Below are 26,689 nucleotides of genomic sequence, written 5' to 3'. Positions count from 1 at the left end.
AGATAGAGATTAGAGAGGGGGGAAGACAGAGAGTGGGGTAAAGGAGAGGGAGGTGTGAGGGGGGGGGGGGTTAAGCAGAAAGAGAGAGGCATGATATGCACATGATGCTCACAAAGAAATATATAGGTTCATGGCTTTCATCTGCTACTTGTTAAGGGAGGGATGAGCCAGGAGCATAGGATGCCGATGGACCAGGACTCAGCAGAGCAGGACTGGAGGGAGGACCCGACACCCGAAGACACTCTTGGTGTTTGAGCTGGTGGTAGGACTAGCAGGCACTGGTAGTTGGCCGCCCAAGTCCAAGGTCAGGATACACATAGGCGCCTGCTGCGACGCGCGGCACGGCCACCCATGCTGCTTGCTGTCAGAGCGCGGAGGCTCAGAGAGATCCCGCTCCCTGCCATTGGTTACAGCTGCCGCCACATGACCGCATCCCCGACCCTTCCCACACTCCCAGTAATGCTGTGCGGGGCGGGCGGGGGGGCGGAAGTCGGCGGCTGCACTGGTTTCACTTGAGTCCTCTGTGCCCTGCTGTACTTAGGACTTCATGAGCTGCTAAGCGCCCACACAGACCCTGCTTCTCCAAGCGGCAGCGGGGTCTGCCTTTATTGTAGCTACGCCACTGAGAATAGATGTAGCATGTTGGGGGGGGGGCTGAGGCAGACAGCACCAAGCCCCACCCCCGTGGCAGTCCAACAAGGCAATTTGTGGGTCCATGGATTTGGGGAGGGGCTAACATGCAAAATGGCGCGATTCACATAATTTTAGTCCCGCCCCTTGCTGCAGATGGGTGTGGGGGCTGTGTGGCTGAGGCAGGAGACTTGCCCACTTTCCCAAGGAGGTTGGGAGGGCGACCTTACTTTCGGGAGCCTCCCAATCATTCCAGGAGGGTAGGCAAGCCTTGCTTATATAAATGGCTGTCCAGAATGTGTGGTCATGTATGCACCAGCTTAGAGTAAGAAAATATTATGTTCTAGACCAGTGACAGATTAAGCCTTGGGGGGGCCTTGGGCACTTTAGATAGGGGGCCCCCTTGCACTTGTCATTACTGGCCGCACGGGAGAATATTACACTGTCAAACCATAGAGTAAAGGCAGTGGAAACTTGGTCAATGGGTAATTGCAGGGGGTGGATTAATATTTTATATATATATATATATATATATATATATATATATATATATATATATACACACACACACACACACACACACACACACACATACATACTACATGAAAAGCCTGTGTTTGTTACTCTGTACCTTACTCTGTAGGACTGTTGTAGGAGACTTCACAGGCTCAGTGCTGCCTCTGATTATAAACCCTCCCATGTTGAGGCTGCTGCTGTCCTCCATGGGCCTAAAGAAGCATGTAATGAGCTCCACCAATCAGAGCTAAGCACAAACCTCTCAGCCTCTGCCCTCTTGTGCAAAGTGTCATAGGACTCCCAGTAATGCACTGCACACTTCAGTCAGTGTGCCTTGGCACCCGATGCTCAGCACCATTAACCATGGTAACATTGGCAGATAGGTGAAACTGCAGCACTTCCCCACTCCCATGGACAAAACCTTTAGCTATTTTTTTTTTAAGTACATGCCTACTAAATACGTCCATTATAATTTGTAAAAAATGAAATAAATAAAAAAAAAATCAATAATGCTATAGATAGAGAATAAATTATAAAGTTGTTTTTTTTTCAGGAGTTTATTCATCCTGTTAAAAAACATGAACAGCCCAGACACCTCTGACCTGCCGCTGAGGCACAGAGTAGGTCTCCATTTATAACACTGACATACTTGCAGTCCTGCACATACATCTTACATGAGCGAGTACACCTCTTCCTGCAAAGCACCTAAGCTGGGTATACAGATGGAGGCGCTGCCATCCTTGCAGGGGATGGCGATTCTATTGCCAGCAGCCGGCTCTCGACAGGGGTGCGCATGCACAAGATGATCGTGTGTGCCCCGTGGCTATGGTGCTTTCGCCACCTCCTCCCCCAGTGCCCCTCGCCGCCCCACTGACCCCCTATTCCTGCCCGTCTCCCTGAAGAGGAGACGGGCAGGATGCCGCCGCTGCGCCTTCTGGAAACTGGGATGTGTGTATGAGACGCCAGCGCGTCCCAGTCAGATGGAGCACCTCTGCGCCGGAGATCGCCAGTGCAGGCATGCTGCCGATCACCGGGCAAGGACCAGGGGCATTCCATCTGTACACTAGATTATGAAATGAATAATTTTGACAATTGCAAGTGGTTGGAACGCCAAAATGTTTATATAATCCAGGGTGTACGCGCTATGGCCCTCATTCATCTGGCAATTCTTTAAGTATCACAATTCTTTGAAAATGCACTGCAGCCGCACAGCATTTGCGCAGATTTCAAAGTGCGATCAAAATGTAGATTTAGGGTCCACCCTAGTCACTATGATGGTGATAATTATTGTAATGCAATCAGAATTAGATTACAATCACATTCCTAGGTGACCCTTAGCATGTAGTAGCAGAATCTGCTACTAAACCTGAATAAGGAACTATGTCCCTCCTAATCCCGGTCCCACACATTATCAGTGATATCCTCCATTATCCGTACATGTGGTACATCAGAGGACATCGTGAGTGTGGGCCATACTATGGAATGCACCAAGGCACCCGCCCATGCCCCATTGCTGCCAGTAAAGGCAAGTGTGTATGCATTTGATGATGCATCCAATGGAGTTGACGTCACTGGGGGAACACTGGGAATACATTGGGGGAAATTTACTAAGATAAGGGTTCAAATGTAACGGTGAGAGATTTAGAACGTGAGAGATTTAGAACGTGAGAGATTTATGGGGTTATTCTGGTTTGTTCGGTCCCCAGTGCTTTTGCACAGGGGAACAATGTTTTGCGCAGATGCAGGGTGTGAGTGGGCACGGCGAACTACATGTTCACGGTCCCACTCACACCAAGCAGTGTGGGCGGGGGGGCGAGGGCTGGCGGTGGGGGCATAGCCCATGGGAACGCCCATCGTTTCATGGGCGTTCTCATGAAAATGCTGGGCATTCCCAGGGAAATCGGAAATTACACGGGGGGGCGGGCAGCTGATGTCAGCATCCCACACAGGGAGTTTCTGTGAGCCAAACAGAAAAAGAGATTGTTCTAAGCGCTACGGGACAGTCACTACAGCAGCTGTCTATAAGGGATTTACTCAATCCCTATTATGCAAAGAAAGAGAACTAGTGTAGAAGTATAGACTGCGCTATGAGTGCTGCATAAAATGTACCTAATTGGAGCCAGTCATAATTCAAAGACAATTCATCTTTTTTTAATTCCTTAAAAAAGAAAGAGATTTCCCCAAGCTATACACATATAATTACCGACCAGTAAATTAGAACAAAAACATATATTAAAATTCAAAATATGCATACATTGAAATACACCTAAAATATTAAGTATTGTCATAGATTACTTAGAACAAACAGTTATGGATAAATTAAAAATAATATTTAATCTCAAAGTTTATGATACCCTAAATTCAGTCAGGTATGTTACTGATCCATCCAACATTCATTAGTAAGTGGTACTTATATGTTAGTTGGGCACCCACTATAGTTAGTATGCTCATACCCCCACTATCCATGTCGGCATGGAGTTGATTTTATATCAAGCGCAGCGAGCCACCGAGCGCAGCGAGCCACCGAGTTCGAAGAGTGGCGAGCGTAGCAAGCCCCGCGAGGGGACGCGGAAAACTAAGAAAATAGCTTATTGGGTGCCCAACTAACATATAAGTACCGTAAGATATTAGCAATTTAGTAGCAGAGTCCAGTTCCTCAAAGTAGTGTTAGTTTGTTATTTTTCATATAACAAAAGGGTATAGTTACCACTCCCGTGAGTATATTGTCCCCTTCAATGGATCACAGGCTGATGTGTCTCTTAGGTTTTTTAAAAACAGGCTGGATTTCTCCTCCAGTCTCCAGTGGGGTACTTGCAGTCGCGTTCCCTCTGGTTAGCGTGTGTATCACAATTATGTCTGTGGAGGTATCTGGTAATAATTGCCAGCCGGCAGTCATGTCTGTAGGCCGGTGTAGAGTATAAACTGACGCGTTTCCCTGTCTGCATCTCTTGGTGGCTTTATCAAAGATCAAGTAGAATCTGCCGTTTGTCGGCTTCCATTAAGAAGCCGCTGGGTTTTCACTGTGGGCAGGTTCTTTTCCCCCCCAGGTCATGTGATTCGCACTTCCTTAGATTTGCGTTCCAGGTCTTGTTCTCAGTACTGTCATCCCTTCACAGAAGTAGTGCGTTCCATATGGAATCATTAGTTTACATACGCGCACTTGACCTTATTGCACTTTGTTCAAATTTAATACAAATGAGAAGAGGGGGAAGTGTCATAATTAAGTTTACATTCTTCATGGAATATTTCTTATTCCAGCCCAGAATATTTCTTATTCCAGCCCAGATCCGAACCCAGAGCTGACTCATTATTACTTTATAAATAATTTGCAGATACGTTTTTTCTTGGTGTTTTCGGAATGTTACATCTCTCATGAATATTATGATACTAGAACATCATTGGTAACAACAGTTGTCTTTAATACATATTTAATAAATATATAATGGTACTTATGTACTAACTGGGCTGCTGATTTTGAAATCGGGTCCATCGCATCGCATCCGACCATATCGCATGCGATGCGATGCGATGGACCCGATTTTTCCATAGGATTCAATGTTAAAATGGACTGAGTCCATTTTAAAATGGAATTCAATGGGAAAAGGGGTCCTTTTCATACCCCTACTATCCAAGTGGGCATGGAGTTGGATATAAACCTGTGGCGAGCGTAGCGAGCCACCGAGCCCGAAGCGTGGCGAGCGTAGCGAGCCCCGCGAGGGGACACAGAATACCGTTCGCTCGCCACGCTTCGCTCTCCACGCTTCGGGCTCGGTGGCTCGCTACGCTCGCCACAGGTTTATATCCAACTCCATGCCCACTTGGATAGTAGGGGTATGAAAAGGACCCCTTTTTCCCATTGAATTCCATGTTAAAATGGACTCAGTCCATTTTAACATTGAATCCTATGGAAAAATCGGGTCATCGCATCGCATGCGATATGGTCGTATGCCATGCGATGCGATATCTCATCGCATCTGATTGTATGCCTTAAGTTAAGGCATACAATCAAAAAATCGGCAGCCCAGATAATACATAAGTACCTATATATTAACCAAAATCTTAGTACTTCGTAATGAGAGATATTTATATAAAACATATATGTATACACTAGGTGATTCATCGCGCCCTACGGGCGCTCTTCACACCGTCGTAAGGGGCTGCGCCCCCTTAATTTGTGAACGTTTGTATATGAGAAATATGGTTAGAATTGTATGAAAGATGCCCTGTATTGCAACTTAGGTGTCCGCGAATCGCGGGAGGGGGGGTCGCGGAGGGTGTCGCGAATTGCAGGAGGGGGGTCGCGGGGGGTGCCGCGAATTGCAGGAGGGGGGGTTGTGGGGGGGTGGATGCTGCGAATCGCGGGAGGGGAGGGATTGCAGAGAATCGCGGGAGGGGGGTTACGGGGGCGGGGGTTGCGGCGAATCATGGTAGGGGGGTCGCGGGGGGTGTGCCGTGAATCACGGGAGGGGGGGTCACGGGGTGGGGTGCCGAGAATCGCGGGGGGTGTGTGTGTGTGCCGTGAATCGCGGGAGTGGGGGTTGCGGGGGGGGGGTGGGGGGGGTGTGACGCAAATCGCCACAAGAAAAAATCAACACAGAAAGGTCAACACATGTAAATGTTGACATAAGTGTGGCACTTCATTGGTGTCCATGTCGACACATGAGAATGAATATGAAAATATTCAAAAAATGAAAAAAAACCTTCAAAAACTCATGTCAACCTTTTTCATTGTCGACCATAGCCATGTCAGTGTTTTCCATGTGCCATTTAATCCTGGGGCTGCCGCGAATCGCGGGGGGTGCCGCGATTTGCGGGAGGGGGGGGGGTTGCGGGGGCTGGGTGCTGCGAATCGCGGGAGAGTGGGGTTCATGGGGGTTCCGGTGGGGGGTTGCGGCGAATTGCGGGAGGGGGGGGTTGCGGGGGGGTGCCGCGAATCGCCGGAGGGGGGGTTGCGGGGGGTGTGACGCGAATCGCCACAAGAAAAAAATCAACACAGAAAGGTCAACACATGTAAATGTTGACATAAGTGTGGCACTTCATTGGTGTCCATGTCGACACATGAGAATGAATATGAAAATATTCAAAAAATGACAAAAAAAACTTCAAAAACTCATGTCAACCTTTTTCATTGTCGACCATAGCCATGTCAGTGTTTTCCATGTGCAATTTAATTCTGGAGCTGCCGCGAATCACGGGGGGGGGGGTGCCGCGAATTGCGGGAGGGGGGGTCGCGGGGGTGGGTGCCGCGAATCGCGGGAGGGCGGGGTTCACAGGGGTTCCGGTGGGGGGTTGCCGCGAATTGCGGGAGGTGGGGGGTCACGGGGGGTGCCGCGAATCGCGGGAGGGGGGGTTGCGGGGGGGTGTGACGCGAATCGCCACAAGAAAAAATCAACACAGAAAGGTCAACACATGTAAATGTTGACATAAGTGTGCCACTTCATTGGTGTCCATGTCGACACATGACAATGAATATGAAAAAAATAAAAAATTAAAAATAAATCTTCAAAAACTCATGTCAACCTTTTTCATTGTCGACCATAGCCATGTCAGTGTTTTGTATGTGCCATTTAATCCTGGGGCTGCTGCGAATTGCAGGGGGGGGGGGTGCCGCGAATCGCGGGAGGATGGTCGCAGGGGGGGTGCCGCCAATCGTGCAAGGGGGGGTCGCGGGGGGGTTGTTCTTTTTGCCGCGAATCGCGGGAGGGAGGTCGCGGGGGGGGTGTTTTTTCCGCGTATCGGGGGGCGGGTCATGGGGGAGCGGGTGTTTTTGCCGTGAATCGCGGGAGGGGGGGGGGCGCGCGGGGGGGAGGTTTTGCCGCAAATCGCGGGAGGGGGGCGCTCACCTGGTGGCTGTGGAGTAGCAGTGCTGGGCAACATGGGAAGGCAGTGGGTGTCTGGCACTGTCTGTGGGCTCACTGGGCTGGTTCTCTGTCACATACCTCACAACATGACCATCTCCAGGAGGGACACAATGCTCTGTTTCTAGACTTCCCCTTAATGTATGATTGCCATCACCTGTTTTAAACAGGTTAATTTCTCAGAAAGGTGTTCAGCACAGATGAAGGCAATCACACATTAAGAGGAAAGTCCAGGAACAGAGCGTTATAGACACAGACACCCACTTTGAGTGACAGATGTAGCCAAATATATAGGAGATAGTCGAAGAAGTAGAGGAAAACTAATTAATGACTTATAATGTTGTTTATATCAAGAGATAAGAAAGATACAAAAGGATAAATACAAAAACGGTGAGTAATCAATAGACAGTCAGGTCCATATCCAGACAATGTTAAATTTGGGTGATGTTATAATAAAATCTGGATAATCTCCGGTCCCATGTATCCCAATATAACAAATTTTGTAAGTAGAATAGGGTTGTTAATACTATATTCTCTGTACAGATACCTTGGATAGATAGTTTAGACCTCAATGTATTTTGATTTTTTTTTTAAACTAATTTGTCAAGCAGTGCCATGTTGGGGGAATACAGTAAGAATTCAATAAAGAATAAATTCAGGCGCTTTAACAGGGGCTGGATTTCTAAGTAAAGCAGCTGCTTAATAAGGGGGTAGTCAATCCCCTATTACCAAAAGACAAAATACACACAATCACACTATAATACCACTTTCACATCGCCGACACGTTTTAAAAACCGGTATTTAAAACGGTAATTAAAACGGGTCAGAGCCTTAACATTGCCGCAGATTACCGTTTTAAATACCGGTTTATACCCCTGTCACATCGCACTTTTAAAACGGTAAATTGCCGTTTTTTTTTTCCCTTTTTAAAACGTTTAAGCCTGCACTGTGAATGCATAGCATTGTACACATTCACATTGCACAAAAAACGGCAAGGAACCGTGTAGGACTCTGCTTTTTACACGGTTCGAAATGCCAGTTAACTTTAAACGGTAAATCGGCTGTGGTGCATTCACAGTGCAGGCTTAAACGTTTTAAAAAGGGAAAAAAACGGCAATTTACCGTTTTAAAAGTGCGATGTGAAAGGGGTATTAGTGTGTAAGCAGCGCTTGTATAACAAGAAATGTAGTTGCAAGTGTTGGATACAATTAATATAAATCTTTACTCATATACACAGTTATTACACATAATATACACAACAATAAAAAAGGATAAATGAATAAAAGATTATAATTGGGGTAATTAAAATCAATACCACTTCCTCAGAAATTTGGTGGGATAACACTGATTGGTAATCCAAGTGAATTGAAAGTCACAGGTAAGTGCACTTTACCGATTTTGGGAACCACCTTTGATCGGTGGACTCCAGTCCCCACAAAAGATGTTGTCCTGACTATTTCTACGGAGCGTCTGGCTGCCACTGGAGGTGTATTAGCAGAATGATGTCAGTTGAACTTGCACCCTCTTGCGCTGGAGACTGGATGTTTGAAGCCACCAGAGGAGTCCACACTGCACGATCCGCCAGTTGTAATAATTGAATGGGTAGAGCTGGAGTATAATTTCCAAATTATCCACAAGGTAGCAGAGTCCCAAAGGCAAGGTCCTGGGAGTGGGATGGGTACAACTAACGCGTTTCACTGCTGACTGTAGCTTTATCAAAGGTCAATCATTTGGAAATGATGGACCTTGGCTTCAAACATCCAGCCTCCAGCGCAAGAGAGCGCAAGTTCAACTGACGTCATTCTGCTAATACACCTCCAGTGGCAGCCAGAAGCTCCATAGAAATAGTGAGGACAACATCTTTTTTGTGGGGACTGGAGTCCAACGATCAATGGTAGTTCCCAAAATCGGTAAAGTGCACTTACCTGTGACTTTCAATTCACTCTGATTACCAAGCAGTTTTATCCCACCCAATTTCTGAGGAAGTGGAATTGATTCTAATGCTTATAGCGTGATTGTCTGTATCCATGCTGGGGGAATGCCAGGGCACAGCCCAGATGGACCTCTGATTCTGCGACCATACAGCCCCCAGCACCGCATGGAAGACAGAATTAAACAAGTGCTTACATGTAAATTTGTAAACTAGAAGACAGATAATATACAGAGAGCAGGTGAGACACAGTATCCTAACTAGCTATATGTCTACCGGGGGGGTTGTCAGAGCGCAGCCCAGATGAGTCATGACATCTCCCGGCACAAGGACTTTATATCTACATCAGGGGCGTAGCACCAATTTTTGCGCCCCCCCGCTGGATAATTTTGGCGCCCCCCCTCCCTAAATTTAGCACTGCCTCCCCGTTCTTACCCTGCCTCCCCTGCCGCGTCTGTATTCTGCCGGAAGTCGGGACCGCATATCTACTAATCTGCGGCCCGGCGCCTGGCTCCTTGAGTCAAATGTCCATTACAAAATGGCCGCCTCCTTACAGCAGACCGTTTGTAAGGATGCTAGAGGAGGCCGTCGCTGCCTCCTCTAGCATCTTAAAAAAACGGTCTGCTCTGAGGAGGCGGCCATTTTGTGATGGACATTGGACTCATAAGGAGCCAGGCGCCGGGATGCAGAGCAGCGGGGGCTGCCTTACGCTATCTACGCCACTGATCTACATTAATATTTCTGGCTTATGTAAGATAATAGGGTTGGAGAAAGATAATAGTATATAGGGAGAAGATAGAAAACAAATTATTAACTAGCTAATTATCAGGTAGAAGGTGGTCAGAGTTTAATGGTTCTCCTCAAAAGGCATTCAGTTCTATGGTGTCATTAGTCCCCCTGGAACTAGGGTATTCAATCTAAAGATCCAGTAAGCCTCCCTACGACATAGGCGGTTAAATCGATCCCCACCCCTCCCTGTCTGAGTGATGTAATCTATTGCCTTAATGGTAATATTATCCAAATTACCTTCCCTGCAGCTGGAGATATGTTGTGAGAGTGGATGTGACTTAACACTTTTTATTATGTTCTGTCTATGCTCTAAAAAATGGACATTTAATTGACGAGCGGTGCGGCCTACATACTGTTTGCCGCACCACATGTTAAAGTTTTCTGAATTGCTCCTCATCCTATGTAATTTACCTTTTAACACTATTTTGAGGAACCGGACTCTGCAACTAAATTGCTACTAACTTACTAATGAATGTTGGGTGGATCAGTAACATACCTGACTGAATTTAGGGTATCATAAACTTTGAGATTAAATATTATTTTTAATTTATCCATAACTGTTTGTTCTAAGTAATCTATGACAATACTTAATATTTTAGGTGTATTTCAATGTACGCATATTTTGAATTTTAATATATGTTTTTGTTCTAATTTACCGGTCGGTAATTATAGCTTGGGGAAATCTCCTCTTTCTTTTTTAAGGAATAAAAAAATATTAATTGTCTTTGAATTATGACTGGCTCCAATTAGAGTCATTTTATGCATCACTCATAGCGCAGTCTATACTTCTACATTAGTTTCTGTCAGCGCTGGAGAAATCAATTCGCACCCAAGTCTACGAATGGATGATTATGCAAATCATTCATTTGCAGCTGTTCAGGGGGTGGGGGGGGGGGTGGGGAGAGTCACGGATGCAAGGGAGGGCGGCCGGCACTGCAGGCTGTGTTTAGTCCACACACAACATTGCAAATTTTTCAGCGTTGGGTGTTGACCAGAATACGGTCCTTAGTAAAAATACATTTGTGGGCAATTTGCTGAGTGATTGCTGTACAGCAGGTGTAGCCAACTCCAGTCCTCGAGAGCTATCAACACCTCACATTTTCCAGACCACCTAGCAGGTGCACATGTGTATTCATTATTCACGCACTCTTTAAAAGAACCACAGGTGGAGCTACTGTAATTGCTTCACTTGTGATTCTGTCAGGAGACCGGGAAAACATTAACTGTTGGTAGTTCTTGAGGACTGGAGTTGGCTTCCACTGCTGTACAGAAGGAATTGGATCATCGTCAGACTGCATATAGGTCTACAAGCATTAGGTCTACACCATTAGGTCGACTTGCATTTAGATTGACCTGACTGAAGGTTGACATGGGTTAGGTCGACAGGGTCATTAGGTCGACATGTGTTAGGTCGACAGGGTCATTAGGTCGACAGGTATAATGTCGACATGTTTTTTTTTTTTTCAAGCGTCGACAGAGTCAACATAGCACCGATGTGCTCGCCATGCTTCGGGCACACTATTTTGTTCTCCCACCACGCCCTAGTGGATGGTAGGGCATGAAATACAGCCTGTCGGCACATGTCGACTCATAAAACAGTTAAATGACCCCATGTCAACCTTTTGCCTGTCGACCTTCCCATGTCGACCTAATGACCCTATCAACCTTATAAAAGTCGACCTAATGACCCTGTCGACCTTCAGTCATGTCAACCTAAATGCATGTCGACCTAAATGCAGGTCGACCTAGTGGTGTAGACCTAATGCTGTAGACAATATGACCGTATCCCGTACAGAATGTACAGAAATACAACTGTAGCAAAGCTACATGCGAAGGGGGCGGGGCCAAGAGGTGCATTGCATCCTGAATATCTTTTTCCATACCTCCTAACATAACCCATGTCAGGAGGGATAAACTACTCTGCTGCTGGACTTTCCTCTTAATGTATGATTGCCATCACCTGTGTTGAACAGGTTAATGGATAAGAAAGGTGCTTCCACACAGGTGATGGTAGTCATACATTTGGAGGGAAGTCCAATAACAGAGCGTTGTGTCCCTCCTGGAGAGGTTCATGTTGGAAGGTATGTGATTCTATTACAGCCAGTGCAAGGCGCCGGAGCGCCCCGGGGGGGGGGGGGGGAATACGGCCGGCGCGCTGATCTGGGGGGGGGGATACGGCCGCCGTGCTGTTCCCTCCAGTGCATATATAATTACTCACCCGGGTCTAGCTCATCGGGCGGGAGGGAGGGCGAGCTGGAGGTCTGGCTTAGCGGGCAGGAGGGAGGCCTCGCAGTTCAGTCCTGGCGCAGTGTGACTGACATCTTCCTCCACCCGCACCGTGTACAGCCGCTCAGCCGGGCAGCGCTGAGCACTTGGCTCACCCTCAGACGCTGCCCGGCTGAGCGGCTGTATGCAGTTCGGGTGGAGTAAGATGTCAGTTAACATGCATCGGGACTAAACTACAGCGCAGCGAGCCCTCCCTCCTGCCCGCTAAGCCAGACCTCCAGCTCTCCCTCCTGCCCTGCTCCCCACTACCGCCCCCCAGTGGCCGGCGCCCTAGGCAAATGCCTAACACTGCCTAGTGGTGGCGCCGGCCCTGATTACAGCCACAGCTAGGAAATTCAAGGCCTGTATCAGACCTGACCCTAACTTTAGAATTTGCAGTACACTGTGAGCAAAAAAGAAACCACCCAGACAGAAAGAGACAATGGGCCTTATTCTAGTTCACTCTTTCTGACAAAATCTTTCTTACATACCTCCCAACATGACCCATGCCAGAAGGGACAAACTACTCTGCTGCTGGACTTTCCTCTTAATGTATGATTGCCATCACCTGTTTTTGAACAGGTTAACTAGTAAGAAAGGTGTTTCTCCACAGGTGATGGCAATCAAAATGAAGAGGGAAGTGCAGGAGCAGAGCAATGTGTCCCTCCTGGAGAGGGTCATGTTGGGAGGTATGTTCTTAGATGGACAAAACCATGTGCACTGCAGGGGGGCAGATGTAACTTGTGCAGAGAGAATTAGATTTTTGTGAGTTATTTTGTTTCTGTGCAGGGTAAATACTGACTGCTTTATTTTTACACTGCAATATAGATCTCACTTTGAAGTAAAACCCCACCCAAATCTAATTCTCTCTGCACAAGTTACATCTGCCCCACCTGCAGTGCACATGGTTTTGTCCATCTAAGAAGGATTTTGTCAGAAAGAGTGAACTAGAATAAGGTTCAATAGCCTTTGCTAAATTGCGAGAGAATTGCGAATACGTTTGTTAATGGCAATCCAAGCACCCCCAAACTCTGACAGTCTTTCATTCTGCGGTTCCTTTGGTGTTTATGATCCATATGCATCTTCAGTCACTAATTCCCCTTGCACATGCGCGATGTGAACAGTACACAAGCGAAGCGTTCAATGATCTCTCAATTTGTGAATTCTATAATTAGCAAACATGTCTGAATCAGGCCCTCGATACATTCAATTGTATGTAGAAAGCTACTGTAAGCTGCTTTAATGATATATCTAGTTTATGTTCATCACATTTTATGTGGTAACCAGTGGTATATTTATAATGGGTGCAATGTCCCAGGGAGACCCAAACTGCACCTGTTTTTTAATACCTACACTCTGGAGTCTCATGGTAAAGGCCACAGTGCTGCCAGAATTGCTAGAAAATTGTTCACAGCGCATGCGTGGAATCTGAACCAAGGAGGCTGCACGCTGGCCTCCTCCTCTCTTAAAGTGCCCCTGGTGCATTCATTCTATGGACAAGGCTCTATGGGCGTTATTTATACCTGAATGCAAAGTTGTTTTTTTCTTAAATTCACATAATTGGGGCAGATATAATATAGACACAGATTAAGAGTGAGATTTCAGCAAGTTATTTTGTTATTGTGCAGTGTAAAACTACCTGCTTTATTATTACACTGCAATTTAGATTTCAGTTTGAACAGACCCCACCCAAATCTAAAATAACCCCATATGTTTATAAATGTATTTATATGGTTCTGTTATTTTGCAGAGTCGCAGGATTCAATCTGAAGCAAATCTGCTTCCAAAGGAGAAAACTGATTCCGAATCATTGCAAACCAATATTAATAATCTTCTGAAACTCTCATTCTCATTGGATCGCCCAAGTGTTTGAGAAGTCTTGATTTTTGCTTTATTTCCTGAGTGATTTCTTTAAATCAATAAATTTCTTGCAAGTTATTGCTCTGTGTATTGTCATTAGTTACAGATCCAAAGCAATGAGTTGGAAATATGTACAGTATATTAAAAATGAAGCAAACAAATGAAACTCAAATGGATCTAGATATCTGCAGTACATAAAGGAAACATCAATATATTTGCTAATAACCTGATAATGTAATTTATGGCTGCAAAATTGCTCTAAATTTTAACAATAAATGGCTGTAGCCAGTGGTGTAACAGTGCTCCTGCAGACCCTGCGGTGGCTTGAGGGAGCCAGCACTGGCGAAGACTGTGGAAAGCACCAAGATGATGCTGTGCAGCAGGCAGTGTACCACACCTGATGCGATTAGGAGCTGCCATTGGTTACATACAGTATGTGTACGCAGATTACCGTTATTTAGAGGAGCTGACCTGGCTTGAAGTAGCGAGAGCTGCAGCGCACAGCTTTTCTCTGGAAATGTACTGCTGGCAAGTGCACTGCTCTCCTCACTCACACCATCCTGCCTCGGCCACCTCCTCACTGCCTATACCCCTGCCTACCTTCCGAAGGCCATGAAAGGGGCCCATTTACTATTGAATATTTGTGGCTAATTTACCAGAATAAAATATTTGGGGGCAGTTAGCCACAAATATTTAGTATCACCCAAATCTAGGTGGGACAGCAGCAGGAATCAATATTACATGCTGCAATCCATCCTGTTCTGCTCACAGCCGCTTCCCCCCATAGGCTACTATGGCAAATGTGATGCTACCCGATGTACTGATATCGGGCATCATTGCATTGGGTCCTGGGGCTCTGAAATTGCAGTAGCCTATGGGCTACTTATCACACTGCTGGCAGGGCAGTGTGTTCACGCGTGGAGGTCACTGCTAACCGTGCATGCACAGCTCCCCACACACCTGGCACCCAGTACAGCAGATCACAGGGACAGACTCTTTCAGAGCTGCAGAGACATACATTCAGTCAAAAGGAAAGCATATTGAAATGCTGTCCTGGGTGGTAGATCCCACCTAGATCACACTGTATATGCAATCCCATAGTAAATGGGCCCCTAAGTCTCGTCAGACCACTAGTCTTGTCTTAATGATATGAATGACAGTCCTGGAACCCGCAAGTGCCCTGCTGCCTGGTGGGAGAGAGATCGCAGCCGCCTCCCGGTTATCCTCCATGTAATTGTTCTCCTGGGCGGCTCATGTTATGCTGCTTACTGTATCATTATTATTACATTTTATTTATAGGGCACATAATTAGAGCAATACAGGGTACACAGGACTAAAGATAACAGTAACTGAAAAACAAAAGCACACACAGTACAGGTAACAATTAGCAGCACAATTTTTAGTACACAATACAGTCTGGAGGGTATGAATCAGTAGAAAATGATCCACAGCGTCGAAAGCAGCAGAAAGATCCAGTAGAATAAGTAATGAGAAGTGACCCCTGGCATTGACGGAGAGCAGGTCATTGGTAACTTTGACCAGGGCAGTTTCAGGGGAGTTGGCAAAAATCAGACTGAAGAGGATCGAGGATGGGATTATGGGATTATCAGAGAGGTAGCCAATGAGATGGCTGTATACAAACCACTTAGGATGTTTGAAGGCCGAAGGCGAATGGGAGAAGAGAGATTGCCCTGTTGCCAGGTAAGTAAGGACTCAAACACAGGGAATCACAAACAATAGTGTTATAAGCACCCACAACTTAGTATACTGCATAATGTATTAAAACATTTTTTTAAATACAATAAAATACACTACTACAGTCTCTGTTATTGAAATAATTATTTCTTAGCAGTTGTTTGCATTCATAAACGTAGCAAAACCCAATGTGTTTCCTCTCATAAGAGGTATTTGATCTACAAATGTAGAATACAACAATAAATGCCATAGTATATGTTAAATTTCTAACATTTTGTCATATCCAGATACATAATTTAACTAAACAAAGTTAATCCGAAAACAGATGGAAAGAACAGACAGAGCCATTCTTTTTTGAATGTGTACAGTTTTTCACAGTTGTTTTGCATAAACGTTTTAAATAGTTTTTTGCCATTTTCATAATTTTTTTACACTTTCTGGCAACCTTTCACACTACGTATGTATATATAAACGGTACATACCTCCATAAGGTTATTATACCCTCCAGGCTTGACTTGTTGGTGTCTCAGCAAAATGTGCTATAAATTCTTATGTCTGTATTTTTCTGATAAAAGGAGGGGATCAATAATCAGGTAAAATATTCACTCTTTTAACCCCAAATAGTTTTATTGAAAATTAAAGGTTACCCATCTATAAGAAAAAGATCCTTTAATGTTTAATTCAATGGATCTTATTCCATATGACTGAATCAAACTAAAACAGACCTAAGGGCTCCTCTAATTGGTGTAGTCTCCCGTGCGTTTGCACAGGGGACTGATGTTTAACTTCTGCGCATGTGCAGATACAGTGGTAAATAGATGCTGTGCGCATGGCCATAGAGTCTATCCCCGCAGCCAGAGGGGCTGGGGGCTTGGCTAGAGGCTCACAGAGCCTCTGGGCCATGTCCCCACAGCATAAAATGGGGACGTGGCCTCGTGGGATGACACGATTATAGGCCACACACCCTCCCCGCGGCAAGCCACACCACCTAATTCTGGGCACGCGCCTTCACCGCGCGCCTGTGTCCCTCCTCAGCATAATTAAAAGTTTGGAGGTATGCTTTATTGAATGGAATAGTGCAGTCCCCTACATCCATATGGACTATTCTATTACATTTTTTATAAATACTTACCCAACACAGTCCAGATGATTTGTATTCCCCTCTTTAGAGCATATAAGAGCATATAAAAGATGGAACCATTCCTAATAGATAACCAGAATGGGTATATACATAGTATCACAATGTGATCCTTATTTAAACGTCCGCCTGACCTGTTCACCCCCACTATCCACGTAGGGGTGGAGTTGATCTTATAAAGTGTGGTGAGCGCAGCGAGCCATCGAGCCCAAAGCGTGGCGAGCGCAGCGAGCCCCACGAGGGGACGTGTAAAACAAGCCCGAACCGTGGCGAGCGCACGCGGAATACATGTCAAGTAATACACGTCAAGTAATACGCTGCACTCGCCTTGCTTCGGGCTCGTTTTCTGTGTCCGCTCACCACGCTTCGGGCACAGTGGCTCGCTGCGCTCCCTACACTTTATAAAATCAACACCACGCCAACGTGGATAGTGGGCATATGAACAGATTGGGAGGACGCGTACCATGTTCCCTCGCAGGGCTCGCTGCGTTACAAACGCTTGAGGCTGGCGTGGATAGTGGAAGTGTGCTAAATCGCAGGCAGTGCCGCCGTGAAACTACACAAGTACCAAAAGTGCTATTGAAGTGTTAATAGAGTAGTCCATATGGATGTATGTATCAGGCATGTCCAAACTGTGACCCTCCAGCTGTTGTGAAACTACACATCCCAGCATGCCTTGCCTTCGTTTTAGCATTCCCTAATAGCAAAACTTTTGCAAGGCATGATGGGACTTGTAGTTTCACAACAGCTGAAGGGCTATAGTTTGGACATGACTGATATACATACTGTACATCCGGAATGGGATCATTCGTCAGACTGCATTTAGGTCTACAGTCATTAGGTCGACCCCACTAGGTCGACTGGCAGGAAGGTCGACCTGACTTAAGGTCGACATGGGCCAAGGTTGACATGACTTAAGGTCGAATTTGCATAAAGGTCGACATGAGGAAGGTCGACTGGTCATAAGGTCGACATGGGTTTTTCACTGGTTTTTTATCCGAATGTCGACACAGTCGACATGGACACAGTTGGCAATGAGAATCGGACCCTCGCATCGCTCGCTTCGCTCGCGATGCTTCGGGCACGGTGCCTCGCTGCGCTCGACACACTATTTTATTCTCCCACCACGCCCTAGTGGATGGTAGGGCATGAAATACCGCCTGTCGGCACATGTCGGCTCAAAAAACAGTGAAAAACCCATGTCGACCTTATGACCAGTCGACCTTCCTCATGTCGACCTTTATGCAAATTCGACCTTAAGTCATGTCGACCTTGGCCCATGTCGACCTTAAGTCAGGTCGACCTTCCTGCCAGTCGACCTAGTGGGGTCGACCTAATGACTGTAGACCTAAATGCAGTCTGACGAATGACCGCATCCCGTACATCCAAGGCGGTTTTTACCTATGGGCTGCAGGGCTGCAGCCCCCAGGTAAAATCCGCCACTGTAGTGAAGCCAGATGCAGTCTGTGAGACTGCACTGGCTTCACTGTGACTGGTAGTGATTTCCTATTGGAAGTCTGACCTGCCAGTCACCAAGGCAGTCCTATTGGGAAGTGTTCCCACTGCACAAAAGTGGGAGCAAGGAAGAGGTAAGCAACTATCGACCAGTGAGCCTTACATCAGTAGTAGGGAAATTGATGGAAACACTCTTAAAACAAAGAGTTGTAGAATATCTCAAAACAAGCAATTTACAGGATCCAAAACAGCATGGGTTTACTGGGGGAAGATCATGTCAAACAAATCTTATTGACTTTTTTGACTGGGTGACTAAAGTAATAGATCAAGGTGGGGCTGTAAATGTAGCTTATCTAGACTTTAGTAAGGCTTTTGACACATTGCAGACTGTTTAATAAATTTGAAAGCTTGGGATTTGATTCTAAGATAGTTGAATGGATAAGAGCATGGTTGCAGGACAGAAAACAGAGAGTTGTAGTAAACGGTGTACAGTCAAAGGAGGGAAAGGTTACAAGTGAAGTACCCTAGGGATCTGTACTTGGACCAGTGCTTTTTAATATCTTTATTGATGATATTGAAAATGGAATTGAGGGTAAAATGTGCCTTTTTGCAGATGACACAAAGGTATGTAACAGGGTAGACACACCAGGAGGGGTAAAACAAATGATTGATGATCTAGGTAGATTAGAGGAATGGACAAGAGCATGGCAACTACAGTTTAATGCCAAAAAATGCTAAATCATGCACTTGGGTTGCAAAAATCCAAAGACTAAATATAGTATAAATGGCCCTATAATGGAAACTACTGAGGAAGAGAGGGATCTAGGTGTCACTATTTCAGGGGACTTAAAAGCAGGTAGGCAATGTAACAAAGCAATTGAAGAAGGCAAGTCGGTTGCATAGGGAGAGGTATCAGCAGTAGATAGAAAGAAGTAATAAGGCCACTGTATAGATCATTGGTACAACCTCATCTAGAGTATTTTGTTCAGTTCTGGAGACCATATCTCCAGAAGGATATAAATACATTAGAGACTGTACAAAGAAGGGCAACTAAAATGGTGCATGGCCTACATCACAAAACGTACCAGGAACAGCGGTGTAGCTAGGTGCCATGGTGCCCGGAGCAAGGGCATATTTCGTGCCCCCCCCCCCCACTCCTCCCGGTAATGAATTGGGGGCGTGGCTAACATGTGGTGACATGTTACATTTGAAATATATAAGACGCTGTAACGGAATCTGCTGCACTATATAAGACGCTATAACGGAATCTGCTGCGCTATATAAGACGCTGTAACGGAATCTGCTGCGCTATATAAGACACTGTAACAGAATCTGCTGCGCTATATAAGACACTGTAACAGAATCTGCTGCGCTATATAAGACACTGTAACAGAATCTGCTGCGCTATATAAGACGCTGTAACAGAATCTGCTGCGCTATATAAGACGCTGTAACGGAATCTGCTGCGCCATATAAGACACTGAAACGGAATCTGCTGCGCTATATAAGACGCTGTAACGGAATCTGCTGCGCTATATAAAACACTGAAACGGAATCTGCTGCGCTATATAAGACACTGTAACAGAATCTGCTGCGCTATATAAGACGCTGTAACGGAATCTGCTGCGCTATATAAGACACTGTAACAGAATCTGCTGCACAATATAAGACACTGTAACGCAATCTACTGCGCTATATAAGACACTGTAATGTCTAGGCAGCCTAGTGATGATAACACCACCACATTATCCTGTGTCTCTTACTTCTGTATGTGGGGGAATGCTTACTTTAATTAAGGGACAGAGATTTGTAGCTTCCTCCCCTCACTCCCCCTCCTCCCTCCCATCCGTGTGCACTCATCAGCGGCAATAACGGGGGTCCGCTGATGTGTGTGCACAAGTCAAAGGTTAAAGTTAATACTTTACAGTTACGGAGGGAGACGCTTGCTGTCGGAGCTGGCAGGTGATAAGGTGGGAGAGGGCGACTTACCGGCACCCCGCTCTGGTCAACGAAATAATGGAAACATGACGACATAGTTTGTGGCAATTAAAATGGTCACAGCTTTATTTCACAAATCCATAATCATAACCAAACACTTTTGCAGGGCAAGGGATAGAAAGGGGAGCGGTGCGCTCTGTTCCTGCTAATGTGGTACCCCTGGGACGTGTCCGTTCCACCGCCGTGGGTACGCGACCACGCCCCCTACCAAGTTGGTACCGCCTGGGCCGTGCCAGTCACCACCATGTGACTCACGTGAACACGCCCCCTACACGCTATGGGCCGTGCCAGCCACGTCATGTGACTCACGTGAACACGCCCCTTACCATTATGGGATCAGCTACCATCCGCACCTCACCCTACCTGGCACGCAACCCGTATGGCCCCTGCCGTATTAATGCTGGAACCAGGCGTGCGGCCGCCTAATGGTGAGTATGCGAGGCATTCTGTAACTCCCCTACATTTCCTGCCTTGTGCACCGCTCCCTCCCCGCAATACTGTGACAACATTCTTATTCAAGCATCTTATACACCGTAATGACAATGACAACCAAAGACAACGTTACAATTACACTCCTAGCCAATATAGTCTTCCTATACAACATTATCCAACAAGTATGCAAACGGTATATATACTTTATTTTATTTTCTATTTTTTTTTTTTTTTTTTTTTTTTAAATATTATAATTATAATTTTTTTTTTTTTTTTATTTTTTTTTTTGTTTATTAATTATTATTTTTTTTTTTTTTTTTTTTTTTTTTTTTTTACACATTTCAACGTGACAACTACAACATTTTCCAACCTGTCCCATACAAGATTCACAACCTGACACCTGTCAAGTGCCTTTCCCCGGCTTTTCCCAAACAACTGGGCTGGGTGGGTGGGTGTCTCTGTCCTAGCTGGGTGATGAGTGAACTCAGACCCCCTGCTCTCTGCTTTTGTTCCTGCTGCTGCTCACGCCCCCCTCAATTAAACCTGTCCTTTCTCACTGGCCCTCCTCATGGCTAGGTGACAAGAAGGGGACCGGCTACCCTGGCTGCTGCCTCCCCCCCCATCCCCCCGAACCCAGGTTTCCCTCCGTTGACCTGCAGGGTGCCTAGCGCCCCACCCCCTTATCCTGCTTCGGGGGCCATTTTGGCCCCCTGCGCTCCCTTAAGGTGGGAGAGGGCGACTTACCGGCACCCCGCTCTGGTCAACGAAATAATGGAAACATGACGACATAGTTTGTGGCAATTAAAATGGTCACAGCTTTATTTCACAAATCCATAATCATAACCAAACACTTTTGCAGGGCAAGGGATAGAAAGGGGAGCGGTGCGCTCTGTTCCTGCTAATGTGGTACCCCTGGGACGTGTCCGTTCCACCGCCGTGGGTACGCGACCACGCCCCCTACCAAGTTGGTACCGCCTGGGCCGTGCCAGTCACCACCATGTGACTCACGTGAACACGCCCCCTACACGCTATGGGCCGTGCCAGCCACGTCATGTGACTCACGTGAACACGCCCCTTACCATTATGGGATCAGCTACCATCCGCACCTCACCCTACCTGGCACGCAACCCGTATGGCCCCTGCCGTATTAATGCTGGAACCAGGCGTGCGGCCGCCTAATGGTGAGTATGCGAGGCATTCTGTAACTCCCCTACATTTCCTGCCTTGTGCACCGCTCCCTCCCCGCCACACGAGGTTCCCGGCGCGCCGGGTACCGAAGCCCCCACCCTGCCCTAGCAACCACCTTCCTCCGCAACTTATGCCCTTGGCGTCTCGTCGCCTGCGCTGCATGGGACTGCTCCACCGGACTGTGACCGTTCCCCACTGGTTGCCCCCCCAGTAACCTCCTGCCACCCGGATCGTGCAAATGCATCTAAAAACCTAATCACCATATGGCCCTTGCCATACATTTAAATGCTGCTGCTATGCTGATCCTCCCAGTAAGACACTCATTTGCCTGCAGCTCCACTCTGACACTCCACATTGGTTGCCTGCATTTCCTGTATTCAACCTAAAACACTTCTGCTCGCATATAGAGCCATCAACCCTACTGCACAGCATATATCTCCTCACTTTCCACCAAATATCTCCCATCCATTTTGTCCAGACTGCCCTGGAAACTCCCTATCAGGCAAGCCTGCCATATTTTGTCTGCTGTTACCAGTTTGTTTAATCACTGTCTACCAGTGTCAGGTGCCACAGTCACAGCCGCACTATCTCTGAAACCTTAAATAAACAAATGATTAATGAACTTGCCTGCATGTTTTTTCTGCCCAGCTGTTTGCTTCCAATAAACCAGCTGTCCCAGCCTTGTGAACCATGTGTACTACTCCGCCCCCCCCCCCTGGAGTGACCCTGCTATCAGCGTTTGGCCTCTCCTTTCAAAGACCACAAGCTGTGCGCCTTCCTGCCCTAAAACCAACAGGGGTGGGGGAGCCGGAAGTGTCCTCAATTGTATCACTATAGTATCAAAGTATTTCCTCACCCTATCTGGGAAGGTGGGGGCTGCCCCTGGGCGTTTGTGGAACTATCTCTCCCAGCATATCTGCTGCCTGGGACACCTTCTAAACAAAACAAGGGGACAACATGCAATACCTTTGCAGTTTGACCCAGGAAAATTTAACGTGCCTCTGCTCGCACTGTATATACAGTGTAAGCCTGTCCAGTGTGCCCATGTCTTTGCCTTAAACCCACCTTCCCCTAATCATTGCATATACCGTGTAACCCCCGCTGGGCCAGACGGGCTTCCTTATAAGGACCCTAAAACCCTCCAGGAAGCCTCTGCCTTCCTAGGGTATCTGGATGGCCACCCCCAGATCCCCCTTTAGCCTCCCTGGGCTAGGTGCTTTTTTCTGTGACTGTCGCTCCGGGTGCCTTGTCCCTGTGCTGACCTGTCTGCTTATAGCAATCCTTCGCTGGGTGATTCCCGCTACAGATTGTACATGCGTGTTTAAACTTACAGGACTGCCTGGTGCACTCTGCATCGTTAAACAAGTAGCATTTAAGCTTGTCCTGTTTGTGCGTGCTGGGCCCCCCTGCTGACTTCTGCATCACCCCACTCTTCTCTGCCAGGGCCTCTGTTTGTGTCTTAAACCATAGCTCCATGTCCCTGGTGCCGTACTTGATGGGCTTATGTCCCTGTGACCTAAGCCTAAAGGCCTCATCATATCTGCGCCAAGCCTGGCCGCCACAATCGTTGTGCATGCTATATATCAGGTTGACATATTTTAACATGTTCATTAGCATGTTGGGGTACGCTTGCACGTAACAGCCTGCGTACGCCAGCATTCCCGATACCCAATGCTGTATAGTTTTGTAGGATTCCTTCTGCCAACTCCCTTTCTCACTGAATTTGTCTTTCTCCCTCCAGCCGTTTTCCGTAAGGGAGCATATATCTATGAAATCGCCCCTCACGATCTCCTTTCTAAGTTTTGCGGGTAGATGCGCTTCTAGTGCGCCGAGTGTGTGATCTGGCTCGCCTCCCTGGTGCAAAAACTCGGACTTCCCGGCCTCGGATTGCCCCATTTTACTTAGCAGTGCATCCGCCCCTGGCGCTGCTAACTTCCTCTTTTTAATGTTCTCCCGGGCCAAACGTAACCTTTCTTTTAGCTCCTTGCACTTCTCCTCGTCGTCTGTCTCTGAGTCGCTATGTCCTGCAACGCTCTGGTTGGCACCACTGAGCGCCACATCCCCTGTGCCTATACTATCGACTACGATGTTATGCTTGCTGCTGCTGCTTGGCAATGCCCCCGCACCTCCCGCTATGCTCTGGCTGCTACCCCCGGCAACATCAGATACAGCAACATATTTCACCTTGCTACCCTGCAATACTGCATCAATACCTGCATATACATTACACACATTGCTTATCTCACCAATTCCGTGCAATGCTGATCCGCTGCTTCCTTGAACCGCGCTTGTCTGGGCGACGGCCTCCGACCCCGCCGATTGTGCTGGCACCCTGCTGGCCGAGGCATGGGTCGAACCACTTCCCCCTGGATGTGTTGCCGCCCTGCTGGTCGAGGCATGGGCCAGTGCGTCCCCAATTGTTCCGTGGCAAGATCCCCCCAACCCCCCTCTGGCTTGTGCCAATAATGCCTGTATCTGCTCCTCCTCGGCAAGATGTTCTGGCCCCTGCGCCCTTGGGGTATCGAAAAGCTGTGGCCGCTGCCCATTGGTAGGGGCAGTGGGACTGCAATACCCCCTCCGGGGGGGGGAAACAAAATGGGGGGAGTGGGCGAAATGACCATGGCTCCCGCCCCCCGCCGCTGGCTCCTGGAAATCCTCCCGTCCCCCCCTACGACTTGGGGTGAAATTGGGCTGCCGAGCAGGGCTATTGTAGCTCTGGGTTTCCGCCAGGAAGATCCACTTTCCCCGCACCCCTGGAGACCCTGATATGCTCTGCCTGCTGCCTCCCCCCTCCCCCCCGTGTCCCGGCATACCCCCCTGCACCCCTCCCGGCGTGTCTGATTGGGCCTGGCGTATAAAGTTGCTGCTGTGGCCCTCTTCCCCTGAATCATGCCCCTCTGATCCCGTGGCCTCAGGCATTCCCTCCCCCCTCGCACGCTTGCTCTCACCCTGCAGTGATGCCCCTCCTGCACTGGTCGGTATTCCCCTTTTGCGTCCACGTGCTGCTGCTGGCCGGATGCTTGATAAACCTTGTTGAACTGGCTTGCTATGCAATTCTTTTCTCCGACCACCAGATGGCGCCCGTGCGCTTCTTTTCGTCTGTATGTGCTGCCTTCCTCTCGGACTGGAAGCTCCCCTCTGACCTGCATCCATCTCTCTGAACCTTGCTGGCCTGCTGCTGCTTCTCTCAGGACGATATTGAGGCTTTTTACCTCCCTCCATGCTGTTACTTGATGCTGTATGCGATGCTGCCGCTGCCTGATTGATCTCCATGGCCCTTGACCTTCTTTGTTATGGAATGACTCGCTGGGCTGACTGCGAGTGCGACTGGGTGTACTGCTGGAAAAACTCTGTGCAATGTGCACTCAGCTGGGACTGCTACAGGCCTTCTTGGAATGTAGTAACTGCTCCCTGCTGATTCCTTTGTTCTGCTGGATATAAGTGTTGGAGCTGCTGAAGATGTGTCTCTGTCCTAGCTGGGTGATGAGTGAACTCAGACCCCCTGCTCTCTGCTTTTGTTCCTGCTGCTGCTCACGCCCCCCTCAATTAAACCTGTCCTTTCTCACTGGCCCTCCTCATGGCTAGGTGACAAGAAGGGGACCGGCTACCCTGGCTGCTGCCTCCCCCCCCATCCCCCCGAACCCAGGTTTCCCTCCGTTGACCTGCAGGGTGCCTAGCGCCCCACCCCCTTATCCTGCTTCGGGGGCCATTTTGGCCCCCTGCGCTCCCTGAAGTGCCAGACGCGAGCTGCTTCCCCGGGACTGTGAGCCTCTGATCCTCTGTCTGCAGCCCCGGAGAACACAAGCAGCCTGCACCAGCGTCATGCCTGTGTCTGTGTGCTGTGCTCGGACCTGCAGCCCTGTCTGATCTCAAGCAGCGTCCAGCAACAGACATCAGGCTGTAGGTACGCTGAGTAGGACCAGCAGCTAGGCGCCGGGCAGGGCAGCTGCCGGCACACACTGCCCGCCATTAGTGTAGTAAGTTATACTTGCAGGGGATCATTTGCGGAGGGGGGGCGGGCCGGCGGTGCCATTCCACCAATCATGCATGAGCATGAGCTCCGGTGGCTCCGCCCTCCCTACGCCTCTGACCAGGAAAGACTAAAATATCTTAATATGTATACTTTAGAGCAGAGAAGAGAAAGGGGAGACATGATAGAAACTTTCAACTATATCAAGGGTTTTAACAAGGTACAGGTGGGAGACATTCTTCACAGGAAGAGGAGCAGCAGAACACAAGGACATGCACTGAAACTAGAGGGAGGAAGATTCAGGGGAAATTTGAGGAAGAATTACTTCACAGAAAGAGTAGTAGATAAGTGAAATAGCCTCCCATCAGAGGTGGTAGAGGCAAATACAGTAGTACAATTTAAACATGCTTGGGATAAGCATATTGATATCATTACAAAAAATAAGGATCAAATATGGTTTGAGGTAACATGTTTATAAAAGGGGCAGACTAGATGGGCCAAGGGGTTCTTATCTGCTGTCAAATTCTATGTTGTTTCTATGTTGTTCCCTCCCTCCGGGACGCCTTTCTGCAGGTTGCCATGAAGAATCGCTGATTGCACATGTGCAGTACCTATATCGGTACTGCACGCGCGCTGGTCCTGGTGCCTGTCATTTGTATTGTACAGGCGCCGGGGACCGTGATTACTTCTATGGGCTGTTGCCAAAGCAGCCCACAAAAGATGGCCGTATGCGCAGTACAGAGGTTTGTACTGCGTATGCACCAGCTCCAGTGCCTGTCATCAGAGCACAGGCACCAGGAACTCTGTCTGCAGAGACCGGCGGTGGCAATGGTGGCAACAGGGAGGGAGAGGGGTGCTTGCCTGCCTTGCGTTTAGAGGCAGCCCCCATCCCCAGAAATGGTACGGGCCGCCACTGCTGTACATCCATATGGACTACTCTAATAACACTATACACTGGGGAGGAG

At 47.7% G+C, this 26,689-nt stretch overlaps 1 long non-coding RNA gene across 1 annotated transcript in view; it reads left to right on the top strand.

Annotated features, from left to right (window-relative positions):
- Positions 1 to 13,917, top strand: part of LOC146027092 (uncharacterized) — an 88,227-nt gene extending 74,310 nt beyond the window's left edge. Inside the window, exon 8 of the long non-coding RNA XR_014454662.1 lies at positions 13,739 to 13,917. This is a non-coding gene — a long non-coding RNA (uncharacterized LOC146027092). The remainder of the gene's footprint in view (positions 1 to 13,738) is intronic.
- Positions 13,918 to 26,689: the final 12,772 nt, after the last annotated feature.

This window comes from Crinia signifera, chromosome 8, assembly GCF_055691185.1.
Source record: "Crinia signifera chromosome 8, ASM5569118v1, whole genome shotgun sequence".
NCBI lineage: Eukaryota > Metazoa > Chordata > Amphibia > Anura > Myobatrachidae > Crinia > Crinia signifera.
The sequence above is the reverse complement of the archived record's forward strand: the minus strand, read 5'-3'. Positions and strand labels throughout refer to the sequence as shown.